Genomic DNA, 14,142 nt, shown 5'->3' with positions numbered 1-14,142 from the left:
AAAAGAGCCTTATGAGATTTTTACTCTCAGCAATTGAACAAACATTGTAATGATAAAAGGATTCAAGGGGTGAGAGTTCATTCTAAGCTAGGAGCAGAACTTGTCTGTGATATCAGTATAGCATCTTTAGAGGCATGAGGAACAGAAACAGGGAGGAGTCTGTAGTTTCAAAGAGCAGATGAGGCCAGGTAACACATGGCAGAAAACTCCCTGATCAAGGTCCTGAGAGTGTTATTTACCTTGCTGGAGAACAGATCGTAAGATATACAACAAACCCCATTTATGAGTTGTTTTTTTTTTAATTTTTAAATTTAAATTTAAATTAGAAACAAAGTTGCTTCACATGTCAATTCCAGGTCTCTCTCCCTTTCCCTCCCCTCCTCTCAAGCCCTCCCACCAACCCCTCCAATATCTCCTCATTTCCCCAGGGTGGGTGAGGCCCTCCACGGGGGTGTCCATAGTCTGTCATTTCATCCAGGGCAGGGCCTAGACCCTCCCCCAAGATTCCAGGGTGAGGGTGTATCTCTCATGATTGGATGGGTGCCCACCTACAACTGGACACCTACCTGAACTCCTGGAACCCAGTTGCAAAGGGGAGCTGACCTGAACAAGAGGGAACACATGGACACCAGACTGGTGACTAAGTGTCCATCATGGGACTGATCCAGAACCCCCAGCCTGGGTGTTAGAGAGGAGGCCTCAGCAATATGTGGGACCTCAGATAGTGGATCAGTACTTATCCCTGGCATAAGGATGGGATTTTGGGAGCCCATTCCACATGGAGGGGTACTCTCTCAGCTGGACACATGGGGGAGGGCCTGGCCCCTGCCTGGGATGATGTGACAGACTTTGAAATTCCCCCCATGGGAGGCCTTACTCTCTCTGGGGACCAGAGGGAGGATGAGGTGGAGAGTTGGGAGAGTGGGGTTCGAGGGGAGAGAGAGGGAGCTGGGAGTAGGTGCAAAAGGTTAAATAATCTAAGAATTACATTAAGTTTTGTTTGGGCCAATATTTCCTTACTATATATCTTTCTCGATCCATTTAAAATGGTCACACAATTTCTGTGTCACGGCATGCTTGGAAAATTTAATTATCTTTTGTTTTATAAAGGGCCACAATTAAGAGATTGTCTTGACTCGCCGAAAACAAACCTACAGACCTCAAAATTTTAAACAGGGTTGAGACTGTGAATAACTGTGGGGATTTTTGAAGTTGAATTATATACCTTTTGCATTATAGTATGCTAATGAACATATGAGGACAAGGATTATAGTGGTATAGATTTAAACTATCTCTACAGGCTCATGCATTCGAACATCTGGTCCCTGTTATGGGTACTGTTTAGGGAAATTTTAGGGATCGAGCCTTGTTAAAAGAGGTATGTCACTGGAGAGTGACTTTTGAGAACCTATGGCCTCATCTCACTTTTAGTGTGCTCTCTGTTTCATGTTTGCAATTTAAGATGTGATCCCTTCCCTTCCTACTGCTGCCATTATGCCAGCCCCTTGATAATTTACTCCATCACCATGATGCACCCCTCTGGAAACATAAGCCAACACAAATGATCTCTTCCTTAATTTGTCTTTGGCCATGGTGTTTTATCACAACAATAGAAAAAGGTAACTAATATACTGCATTTTGATAAGCCTGAAATCCGATACTGTTCCTGAAATGAATTCTAACATAGAAGTCCTCTCTAAAACACTTATACCTACAATGAGAAAATAGACAAATATTTCTACAGATCCTATGATCAGTCTCAATGTACAAAGATGCAGACATGAGTAATAGTCAAACTAATTAGAAAATCACAAAATAAACAGATGACAGCCAATTTTAACACTCTTAATGTTGAATTTGAGGGAGTTGGGGAATATGCTAGGACACTTGCCAGGAAGTCAAGGCTTGTAGTAAGGCATTTGTAGGACTGGTACAAAAGTGGCTTAATATTGGGCAAGGAATTTTTCCCCTAAAAGAAAGTTCAGTTTGATCTTCAGTAGTGTACTTGCTTAAATGCTAGTCCTGCAGAAGAGAAATGCCCATTCCTCTGTGTTGCAGAGTTTGAAATCATAGAATATAACATAAATATTACAAAGGAGGAAGGCTGGAGTTCTAGGCCAGACTGGTCTCCAAAGTTAGTTCCTTGATATCCAGGGTTATACAAAGAAACCCTGTCTTGAAAAACCAAGAAACAAAACACAACAAAAATCTTGCTCTTAAAAGTAGGTTCAGAATAATGTGGAAGAAAGGGCAGGTTAAAACTGAGGAAAGGGTCAACTGTAAGCAAGATTATATTACTAAATAGAGAGGTAGAGAGCATATATTTACAATCTGTCAGTACAAAGCAGTACCACAAGAAAAAGTCAAGAAAGCTGAGATTGTTATTTTAATTTTGATTCCAGATCCAATTATTTCACAACAACCTTTATCTATCACTTAGGATTGTGTGGATTTACTGTGAACTTAAAGAATGGTGGTCTTATCTTTTTATCCTTAGATTCCTATTTCCAAAACTAATAAGCTAATATTCATGCATTTCTCTATTATACAGATAAATGAAGCAACTGTTTGTAGAGATGTATCACTTTTGTTTGGGATCTTTCAAAGATTCTTAGTGTTGGGATTGAGAAATAGCTCAGTAACTGAAGTAATTACTATGCCAGCATTAGGACCTGGGTTCAATACACAAAACTAATTAAAAAGTCAGTGTACATGTGCAATACAACTCTGAGTAAAAGAGATAGATAGATCCCATGAGCTTGTTGATCAGCAAGGTTAGGGTAATTGAAAAGTTCTTGATGAGATACCTATACTCAAAAAAAAAAGGAAAAAAATTATATATGCACACATATATATGAATTTAAAAGTATATATACATACTCATATACAATGTATATATACATTTATGGAGAGAGAGAAGAGAGAGAGAGAGAGAGAGAGAGAGAGAGAGAGAGAGTGCACAATTGTGGAGATGTAACACAATGCAAGTCTTAGAGGCTTTATGTTTTCTTGATCAGCTTTTCTCAAGGTAAGCCTATTTAATTCTTCCTTTCTCTTGTTGGTAAATTTGTGCATGTAACTTTTCAAGACATGCACTAGTGTCAACTCACTATGTTTATATTTTTACCTCCACTTCAAACTTGAAAAAACTAAATGTAGGAGCAGAAAGTGAGATGTGAGTATATACAGCTAGGTTATACTCCAGTTATTTACTCCAAATCTTATATATTTATGTGTTCAATTTTAGCATTATAACAACTTCTCTTTTGTGTCCCTTGTTCCTGTTATAAAATATTACAAAAGCAACTTGTGGGAGAAAGGTTCTATTTGTCTTACAATTCTAGGTTATAGTCAGTCACTAAGGGAAAGCATCTGAGCACATGCAGTTTTGAGCAGAGAACGACAAATTAACATGTTAATTTTGTGCTTAACTGGTTTTCTCCACTCATACACAGTATACAATTCCCTGTCCTTGGAATGATCCCACCCACAGTGTGTGTATCCACCACAATTAATATGACCAAGTTAATCTGGATCACAGACCAATCTCATCTGGAAAATTCCTTATTCAGATTCCCTTCCTACCAGTGTTTACATTTTGTCAAATAGACAAAAAAATTTTCAGAACAAATATGTATCCAAATTCAAAGTATTATAAAATATTAGTATAGCTAACTTAGTCACGCTTCTGTAATTGCAGTCATAATCCTTAAGTTTAAATAAATATCTCAACATATGATCTATACTGTTAGCTCTGGGGAGGAAAGGACTCACTCTAAAAATGCCAGCGAAAGGTAATAGGATATTTATTCAAATGGAAAGAAGTAAGTTACAAGAGAAACTGTGGAGATGGGGAAGTTCTCTGAAATGCAGCCAGCATCCAAGCGAGAGATTTACTTTTCTTCTCCCTTTTATCTCTTGCCTGTCCCACATATCTTGGTTATGGGAACTCTACCCAACAGTTACCTATTAATTATCTTGGAGTGTTATATTAACAAAAATATTTTAATTTAGTCATGTCTAAAATTGGCAATTTAGCTTCCAAAACTAGGTGTTCCCTAGTGTTCTTTTAGTACAAAACAAAACTCTTTAAATACAGTGTCTCTGCTATCATTTAAAAAATAAAATAATAATAAAAGATCTCCAGCTCATGATTCCACTTGCAGAAGTTTAAACCATTTGTCCATCTGGTTGGTCCAGATGGAATTTGTTGTTCTTATCTCACCATCTGTGCTAGAACATCCCTAGTCTTACACGGACTAATAATGAGATGAAGATATATAATGGGGTTGAGTAATCACCTTGTGGTTATGATGACTTTGTGTGGGATCAGTTTTGATTTGTGACCTAATTAAATTTGTCTCCATCCAGTAAATCTGAGTAATTGCTTATAAGAAGAGGAACAGAATGGGATCCCGTGACTTCTGGTACAATAACAAGATAGAAAAGAGGTCAGTCAGTCTGGCTATAGATGTCTCAATCATCCCCCAAAACACAGAATAAAAATTATAACATTAGGAAAAAGTTGCCACTTCAATTTCTGTGTGAATATGTGTGTATGTGTGTGCATACATATCCAAATCTCTCTTTTGTATTTTCTATAAACTTCTGTAGCACGAATAATAAAAACCCAGAGACAGACATCTGGGTTAAAGCTAAAGAGCAGAGAAGCAAAGCGGCTAGCCACTAGAGTGTACTAACCCTTACCAATCTCAGACCAAAGGGGCGATCCACAGAACCTCAGACTGCTCCCGACTGTAGTGTTCCTCAGCATTCAATGAGTTCCTGTCTTGCTTTACCTTATATTCCTCTCTAATCCTTGGATTAAGTGCATGGGAACCCATGTGCTGAGATCATCATTGTGTGAGATCCATTTCTCTTTTAGCCTGGATCAATTTTGTGTAGCTCAGGGTGGTCTTCAGCTAATAGAGATCTCTGCCTATCTCTACAGTGCTGAGATTAAAGATGTGTGCCACCACTGCCTGGCCACTATGGTTAGCTAGTATGCCTAGCTTTGCATTCAGATCTTCAGGCAAGCTTTATATGTTATATCATAAAGAAAATATAACCACAACTTCTCCATTCTATAACATCTTGATTGAGCTTAAATGTTAATGATTTCTGGTAGTTAGTAACTGTTGAAACAGTTTAGAACTCAATGACAAAGTCAAAGTTCAGAAGGGAATGCCCTTCTTAAAGCAGAGAAACTACATGGTGAGACTTCCTGACAAAATCCCTTAGCCTTGTTCCTCATTACCAGGCTTCATCTGAAAAAGACAGCATGTTTGATGATAGCCATGATGTTGTGAAGTGAAAATGTGTTTTCTTGGTGTCTTAATTTCTTTTTGGTTACTGAATTACAAGCAAGCTGAAAGGTAAAATTATTGATTTCAGCTCACAGATCAATGTTACAGTCCATCATTTCAAGGGACATTACAGCACGAGGAGCTCAATAAGAGCAATGGATGGACATCATCTAGTCACTGCTCATTCTCCTCCATATGTATGCAGTCATAATACCCTTCAGGGAAGGAGGCCACCAATCATAGGCAGGTCTTCCCATATAAATTAACGTAATAAATATTATCTCCCAGATACATGCACAGATAGATTTACATCTCCAAAGTGATTTTAACTTTTGTTAAGAGGACAATTAGCACTAACATGGAATTCCTAGAGTGAAATGCTGGTTCTGATGTTAAATTTACTGGGCTGTGTAATGTGCAGATGGTGTATAAATTATTATTTCCAGGTATGTCACTGAGGATGTGTCAGGAACAGTGTAATCTTGTAGTCTAGGAAAAGATCTGCTTTCAACATATGAAAGACATCAACCCCTTGAAGATAATAGAAAAGAACCCCAATGGCAACAAATGGAGAAAGCAAATTCTCCATTATTTTTAGAGAAACCCATTTCCTGCCCTCACATGGTGGAACTCCTGGCTCCTGAGATTTTGGAATTAATAGTGCTGCCTACCACATTTGTAGTCATGTCTTTGGTCTTAAACTGAATTACATCAATGCCATTGTTCACTATTGAACTTGAAGATAGAATGTTATGACAACTCTGAGCCTCTGTAGTCATTCATCATATGAATCTATGAAACACACACACACATACACACATAAACACACACACACACACACACGGAACAAAATGCTGGATCTTAGGTGACAATAAATTTTAGGCTATACATTTTTCTCTTTCAGAAAAATTTTATTGCTAGAGGTCAATATAAATAGTAAAGAAAATCATATACATATATACTTTCATTATTTTTCTCTCTGTATTTCCCCCCTCCCTCACACACACACACACACACACACACACACATGACAGACAGACAGATAGACAGACAGACAGACAGACAGACAGACAGAAAAAGGAAAAATCAAATTTGGCCCTTGAAGTGTATACATTTATATAAGCTTGGTAGTGGTAATTCAAATGTATAAACCTTGACATAGAATGTGATAAAAGTAACTTCCATGTCTGACTGATATCATCCTAAATCAATTGATATGGGAAGAGAGAAAATGGATCCATGGCAGAGACTAGGTATAAAGTCTCTATCAACCCAGTAACTAAATCTCAGAACAGGTGCCAGGGACACTGACTACAGATTTTGTGCACATGGAAACAGACTTCTTGTGTAATCTAGTTTCAGCTGTCATGGGAATTCAGATTCATATTTTCCCAAGGCAAATTTTGTATCTTAAGTAAGCTTTGAAAGCATCAAAGCATTGGGATTAAAGAAACAATTCAACAAACGCTAGGTGGTAAGTATCAGCAGTGGGCAAAACAATAGATGCCCTTAAAGGTAGTGGATAATATTCAGTTTCTGTTCTTGATCATACTACTTTTATAGAAATGTAGGGAATTCAATGCATACGTTATTTGCATAAATTAATATTACGATTTCCATATTGGTCATACAACATCCGTGGGAAAAAGATTAGTAGTATCACGTTTACCATTATATGCTTTAGTAGAGAATTTGATGTATAAGTAAATTTTGAATAGGGAATTTTTATTTCATTTTATGACAGTGCCATTTGGAAGACAGAGTATAAACTTCAAACAGATTTTTCTCTTTTGCTTAAGGAAACTAACTTATTGAAGAGCAGGAAAATATTTGAACAATAAGTGTATCTGAACACCTGGGATATGAGCATAAAGTTATTTCTTATTCTTTGTTGATATTATCTCAGTAGGGAGAGCAGGACTTTGCTCATAACTGACATTTTTATTAGTAGCGGAATTATTTGATGTTCTTGAAAAGATTATGTCAGTTTGGAGCTCCAAGAAATGAGTGCATAAGTTAGGGTTGAGATTGCAAAAGCTGCATTGATGAAAGCTAGAAAGTGGATGATTGACCGATGGTTAGAGAAAGCTACAAGTTACAGCTCTGGATCCTTGGAGGTGACTTCATCACTAAAGTGCTCCAGTAGAATAAAGACCTGAGTCTGATCCTCAGAGCCCTTGTGCAAAATGAACTGTGCTGTTATACATATGTAATCCCAGTACTTGGAAGGCAGAGGGACAAGGACAACTAGGACTCTCTGGTGAACCAACCGAGGCTAATCTGTGAGCTACATGCCAGAGTGTGAATGTCTCAAAAATGATGAGTGGTTTATCCATGTTCATGTCACCGCATGTGCACTCGAATGTGTGTGGACATGCACACACACAATGTTCAAGTTAAGAATTCTATTTAGGACAAGAAGGCCCTGTCCACTAGCCTTATGCTCATATTGTTTAAGCTATTAATAGCAAACTGACCTCAGCATGAAGTTTAGTACAGAACCTTGAAGTAGGAACAGGGCCATTAATTCTTGATAAAGATATGAGCCAAGGACCGCCTGACTACTATTGCCTACCTTCAACTGTGATGAACAATTGACTTGAAATGTGTTCTGAGAGTAGATTTCTCAGCATTTCCTAGGTTTATATGTCTGTGCATGACTGTGAAGAGAAAGGTTAGAAGAATAAATTGCATTTCTAACTTTTCTAATTGGCTGGTATTTGAGGAGACTCCTACAGGTCATAGTTGGATTACCTTGAGTGCCTGATATGTTTCTGGGCATGAGTCCCTTTGGATATAAAGTTTTAACTCAGCAGAGTCCAAGGCCTGGAAGTCAGAGTTCCTGTTTGTTGTTGAGAGTGCTGAATAGCAGAGTTCCTCTTTGTTGTTAAGAGTACTGAATAGTTGCTACAACATAGTAGATAGCCTGAAACTTGCGGTCTTCCTTCTGGAACAGCATTTCACAGAGTAAGTTCTGACTTAGTGCATTGGTCACTTCTGGGCAAAGTCACTGCATTATTGATCATTAACTCTAAGCAGACCTTTCAGATGCATCCTCAAGAGTTGAAATCTTCCATTCCAACACTCTGATACACTTAGTTTTGTTTTGTTTTGAAAAAGAGTCCCCTCTAGTCCAGCATTGCCTCATGCTCATTATATAGCTGAGCATAATGTTGAATCTTGGGTTGAAATTACAGGCATATTCGCATCAGCACATCTAATTTTCTGTATTGCTTGGAATGAAACCCAGGGCTTCGTGCCTGAGAGACAATTACTCTACCATCAAAACCATGTTCCAGGCATACCATGTTTCTTTTCTGTGACACCTTGCTAGTTACAACCCAGGAATCCTTGGTTACAGGGCCTGCTGCTGCCTCTTCACTCTGAAACTAGCTCTGGTAAGAAACTACAGTGTATGTGATTTAGTATCTGTGGATTGCAAGAACTCTGCAAGCTTTAGATAACAGTGTTAGCTGAGAATCTCTAGTCTACATTACAAAATATTTTAGACCTATATCTCCATTCGAGGACTATATTCTACTGAGACAATGCCATGACTGGATGACCTCTTGATCTCTTCAAAGAATGGCAACATATTGTGATGTCAACCTTGAATCTTGTTGCTAGAAGTTGGTATTCCTAACAGGCCCCTTGGTGGGTGGTACTCTTTATTGTAGAATTCATGTCAAGATTCCATCTCTACAGTGTTGGGCTGGGTGCTTAGTTCACAGTCCTTGAGTACTACTTGTATCTAGCTTAAAGACTATGTCTATCCATGATCAGTGATCTACTTGAAATATTCCCCTAGCATGTCTCCCCCTTCTCAACTGACCCTCTTAATCTACATTCTTCTTTCTTATTTCTCTATTTCTTTTTTTAATCATTTTTATTTTAATTTTAAATAGCTTCTTTTACATGTCAATCCCAGTTCCCTCTCCCTCCCCTCCTCCTGCACTCCCCCCTCCCCCTCCCTCCCACCCTATTGCCAAATCCTTCCCCATAGGGGATATCTAGAGTCTGTCATTTTACTCTTGGTAGGGTCCAGGCACTCCCCTAAGAGTCCAGGCTGAGAGAGCATCCCTCTTTGTGCTATAGGCACACGAAGACAGTTTGTATACCAGGGATAGACACTGATCCACTGCTCAGGGCCCCATAGGTTGCCCAGGCCTTCTCGCTGACACTCACATTTGGGAGGTCCAGATCAGTCCCATGCTGGCCTCCCCACTGTCGGTCTGGGGTCCAAGAGCTCTCCCCTGTTCAGTTCAGCTGTCTCTGCTGGTTTTGCCAGCCCATTCTTTGCCAATTTGCTCATCACTCCTCTCTCTCTGTCACTGGGTTCCTTGGGTTCAGTTCAGTGATTAATTGTGTGTTTGCCTCTGCTTCCATCAGTCACAGGATGAAGGCTCCCAGATGGTTATAGACATCAAGTTCATTATCAGGGATGGGCATTCGAGGTGGTCCCTCCACTATTGCTTAGCTTGCAAATTGGTGTTATCCCTTTAGATCACTCGAGGTCACTCTGGTGCCTGATCTGTCTTCGAACCTATGATTCCCTCTTCCCCCTATTCTACCCCCACCCCCTCAACCCCCTGTTCCCCCATGACCAACTCCCTTCCTCTTCACCCCCTTCTTTCCTATACTTCTCTTGAATAGATGGATTAGAGTTTTATCAAATATAATTTTAAATATGTTTTGTTGGTCTATATTAATTTTCCATCTTTTAATTACTACTCTTTCTTTTGTTTGCCTGGGAACAGGTTTTATGTTATTTTTCTTCTTTTGTTTCATTTGCTAATTTAGATTCCTGATGTTAGTTCTTTCTGTTTTCTAATTGGTATACCCAATGTTACAAATGTTTCTGCAAGCACTGCTGCAGTTGAAAGTGACAAATATGAATAATTTCATTTCACTTTCATTTATTTTAGTTTAGAGTGTTTCATAATATTTTTCTGAACATCTGTGATGGAAAAATTCTGCATCTCAAATTCCACATATGTCATGACCATCTCCCCAACTTTATTCTGGTGATTTCCAAATCGGTTCTGAGAACATTGATCTGAGAATATATTTTCCATTACTTCTACTATTTTATGTTTATTGAGATGCATTTTACAAGCACAATGGTGGTTTGCCCACATGACCTTGATAAGTAGTGTTCTGTTGGTATTGAGTAAATAACTGCACAAATGTCAATCATAGCTTTTTGATTGACTGTATTGTGAGGCTGTTTGTCTCTCTATTGATTTCCTGCATGATTGGTCTGTCACTTCTGAAAAAAGATGTGCTGGTATTGTGGCTCATAATTGTGAATTTGCCAATTTCTCTTGTTTTTCTCACAGTTTTTTTTTTATTTTACTTATTTATTTTTCAGTTTAAATTTAGATAAAAAACAAGGTTGCTTCACAAGTCAGTTCCAGGTACCTCTCTCTTTCCCTCCCCTCCTCCTGTGCCCTCCCCCCAACACACCCATTATCCCCTCATTTCCCTAGGGAGGGTGAGGCCCTCCATGGGGGTGTCTATAGTCTTTCATTTCATATAGGGCAGGGCCTAGACCCATCCCCAAGAGTTCAGGGTGAGAGTGCACCTCACATTGTTGGATGGGAGTCCAAAGTCCTTGTGTATACTCGGGATGGATACTGATTTGCTGCCCAAGGCTCAATAGATTACCTAGGCCTCCTCACTGACATTGACATTCAGGAGGTCTTGATCAGTCCCATGCTGGATTCCCAGGCTGATGCCTGGGATTCAGGAGTTAACCTTTGTCAGGTCAGCAGTTTCTGGGGGTAAACCAGCCCAGTCTTAATCCCTTTGGTCATCAGTCCTCCCTCTCTGTTACTGGCTTTCTTGAGTTCAGCTCTGTACTTAACCGAGGGAATCTGCCTCTTCTTCGATCCGCCACTAAATGAAGTTTTTGTTTCCCAGACTCTCTGGCCATGGGATGGTATGCTGGCCTTCCCCATATCTATGTCTAAAATCCATATATGAGAGAGTACAAATGGATGACACTAGAAGAATCCATCCTGAGTGAGGTAACCCTGTCACAAAAAGAGAAACATGGCATGTACTCTCTCATATCTCACAGTTTTTGCCTCATGAGTTTGACATTCTAATGTGCAGCACATATAATGATTTAGAGATATTTTTGCCATTTTGAAGAATTACCATCTTTGTTTTTATGTAGTTTTAAAAAGCTAAGTATTTTTCTGAATATTGTTTTGTGTGTTATATCATTATTACAATTACCCATATTATTTTAAATTGAAGGCATTTAATTATTATGTATGCATGAGTATATGAATGCATGTGTCTGAACTCAAATGTGACATGTTAATGTCAGAGGACAACTTTCTTTTATTCATTTTTTCAAGACAGGGCTTCTTTGTGCAACATTCCTGCTTGTACTGGAATTTCCTTATAGTGACTCACCTGCCTCTCCTTCTCAAATGCTGTGATTAAAGAGGTATGCCACAACTGCCCAGTAAGAACAATTTTCAAGAGTTGATTCTCTCCTTCCACCTTGTAGAAGACAACAAGGAGCTCATATTGTCAAACTTGGCAACAATCACTTTTACCCACTGAGCCATTGCAATAACCCCAGTCTTGTTAAAATTGGTGTTACCATGGTATGTGTTTCTCATTCTCATGATTTTATTTTATCATGGGGAAAATAAACACAAAACATAAAGTGTAATCTCAACAATTTGAAAAAGGGCATTATGCTAATATTTTGCCCCTAGATTTTCAACAAATTCTTGAACTCCATGTAGAATGACTGTAGCTTCCCACTGTCAGCCCCTCAGCTCCTGGCAGCCATCATCAGCTTATCACTTTCCTGTCATTATACACTTCAGAAAAGTGGAATGGCTTTGTTTTCTGATTTTGAAAGTTCAGTTTCACTCAGCATCCTGTATCCAAGTCTGTGAAACTTTTGACTTACACATTATTATATTCAATTTATTAGATTGCACCATATTGTCTCTTTCCCTTTTAAAATCAATTCCATCAATGTCTGTCTTATGTGGTGTGAAAACAATGACCATAGGATGATTATTAAGATGATTAGAGAGTTGTAAGATTATGGTACATCTCTGGATTTGTTTGCTTTTTCTGGATGGATTTCCTGAAATTGTTTATAACTATATTCCTCTTTCCTTTTTCTCTTCTTTTTCCTTTTTTTTCATTTTATCTCTAACCCCAAATTCCTAGGGAAAGCCATGGTAGCAAGCAGCTGTTCTTTTGATGATGGCTATTGTCCTTCTGATTATCTGTGAATTTCAGAGTTCATAGTTAATGATTGTTAAAGGAAAAGATAGATAGATGAAAAAATACTGAGGAATATAGTGAGGGATGCAGCGAAATTAGGAAGGGAGGTGTGAAGCAGGAGGACACTTGACAATAATAAATCAGGACTATACATGGTACACTGTAATAAGTAGTCTACACATTTCATTAAATTATCCCCAAATTCTCCTCTAAAAAGACATACTTGGAAAGTCTTAAGATTTTTTAAAAGTCTTCCTAAAAATTAACATGCAATTTTCAATGGCAGGACCCCACTCTGAGGCTCTGAACCCTTCAAGCTGACATTCTAATTTCAGCAGAGACACCTTTAGCTTGTGTGAAAGAGAAACTCAGGTTTGAATTAACTAGACACCTTTTTTATTATGATCAGGTTTCCTTGGCAATTTAAATGCCTAGATTCTGTGAAACAAAAACACAGAAAAAGATTGTTCATTTAGGACTGCAGTATGGCTCAGTAAAGTGCTGCCAGTTTGACATGCAAGCATGTAGACCCAGATCTCATCAATGGAAATCCTAGGCATAGGTTTGCACATCTCAGATGTGGGGTTGACGATGGATACAAGCAGAGCCTTAGGTCACTCTGGCTGTCCAGCCTAGGCAAATCAGTGATATCCAGAAACAATATGATCCTGTCTCAAATCTCAAGGTAGAGAATTACTGAGGAAAATATCTGAAATTAAATTTTGGACTGTACAAACACTCTGTGAACATGCACTTGCACACGGATGTACACATTCCCACACAACCATGTCATACATCATAAACATAGCCACTTGTATTATTAATCCAAAGATTTATTGTAAGAAAAACTTCTACCTCCAAATTAATAGTAGTGATACTTTTCTGTTTTTCTTTCTTGAGATGTTAATTTTTACTGGCCATAAAAATCATGATTTATCCACAAAGCATGATGTAGTCCCGCAAAAATATATTACATACAGAAAAAATCATATTTTCAGTCTTGGGTGTGTTTGTGTGGAAGCTGCCTGAAAACTGTTTGTTGACATGGACAAGTAAATAAAATATTTATTTCTGGAAGGGAGGAACACCAGAAAGAAAGAAGACATATGACAGAAATGAAAGGTGCCTCTCATGAAAAGATTTGTTCACATCATCATAAACACTGTCAGAAGCATAATAAACCTGGCATATAAATAAATAAAAAAGAGAAATTCAGTAGCTAATGCATGTATCTGAGAACAGCATACCACAGACATCTTCTGTCTATCAGCAGCTCTTTGACTTTCACTGGGAAAACATCTGGTAGTAAAGTTAGGAAGACTGGAAAAAAACCACTTGGAAATTTTAATGCTGTATTTGCAGCTAAAAGGGTAGGGGAAAGAATTTATTCTTAAAATCTAAATTTTGAGCACAATTTATTATTCAGTATTAGTTAACATTGTTCTTCTAAATACAATAGGGAATTTGCTGACTCCCCCAGGCTTATCCACAATTTCCAGGCATGAGTATAGAAAAACACAGAGAAATATACATATATTTAAAAATAAATAAATGTCATAAAATGCTTTTTAAA

This window comes from Mesocricetus auratus, unplaced genomic scaffold (genome assembly GCF_017639785.1).
Source record: "Mesocricetus auratus isolate SY011 unplaced genomic scaffold, BCM_Maur_2.0 Super-Scaffold_100676, whole genome shotgun sequence".
Taxonomy (NCBI): domain Eukaryota; kingdom Metazoa; phylum Chordata; class Mammalia; order Rodentia; family Cricetidae; genus Mesocricetus; species Mesocricetus auratus.
Note: the sequence above shows the minus strand (reverse complement) of the source record.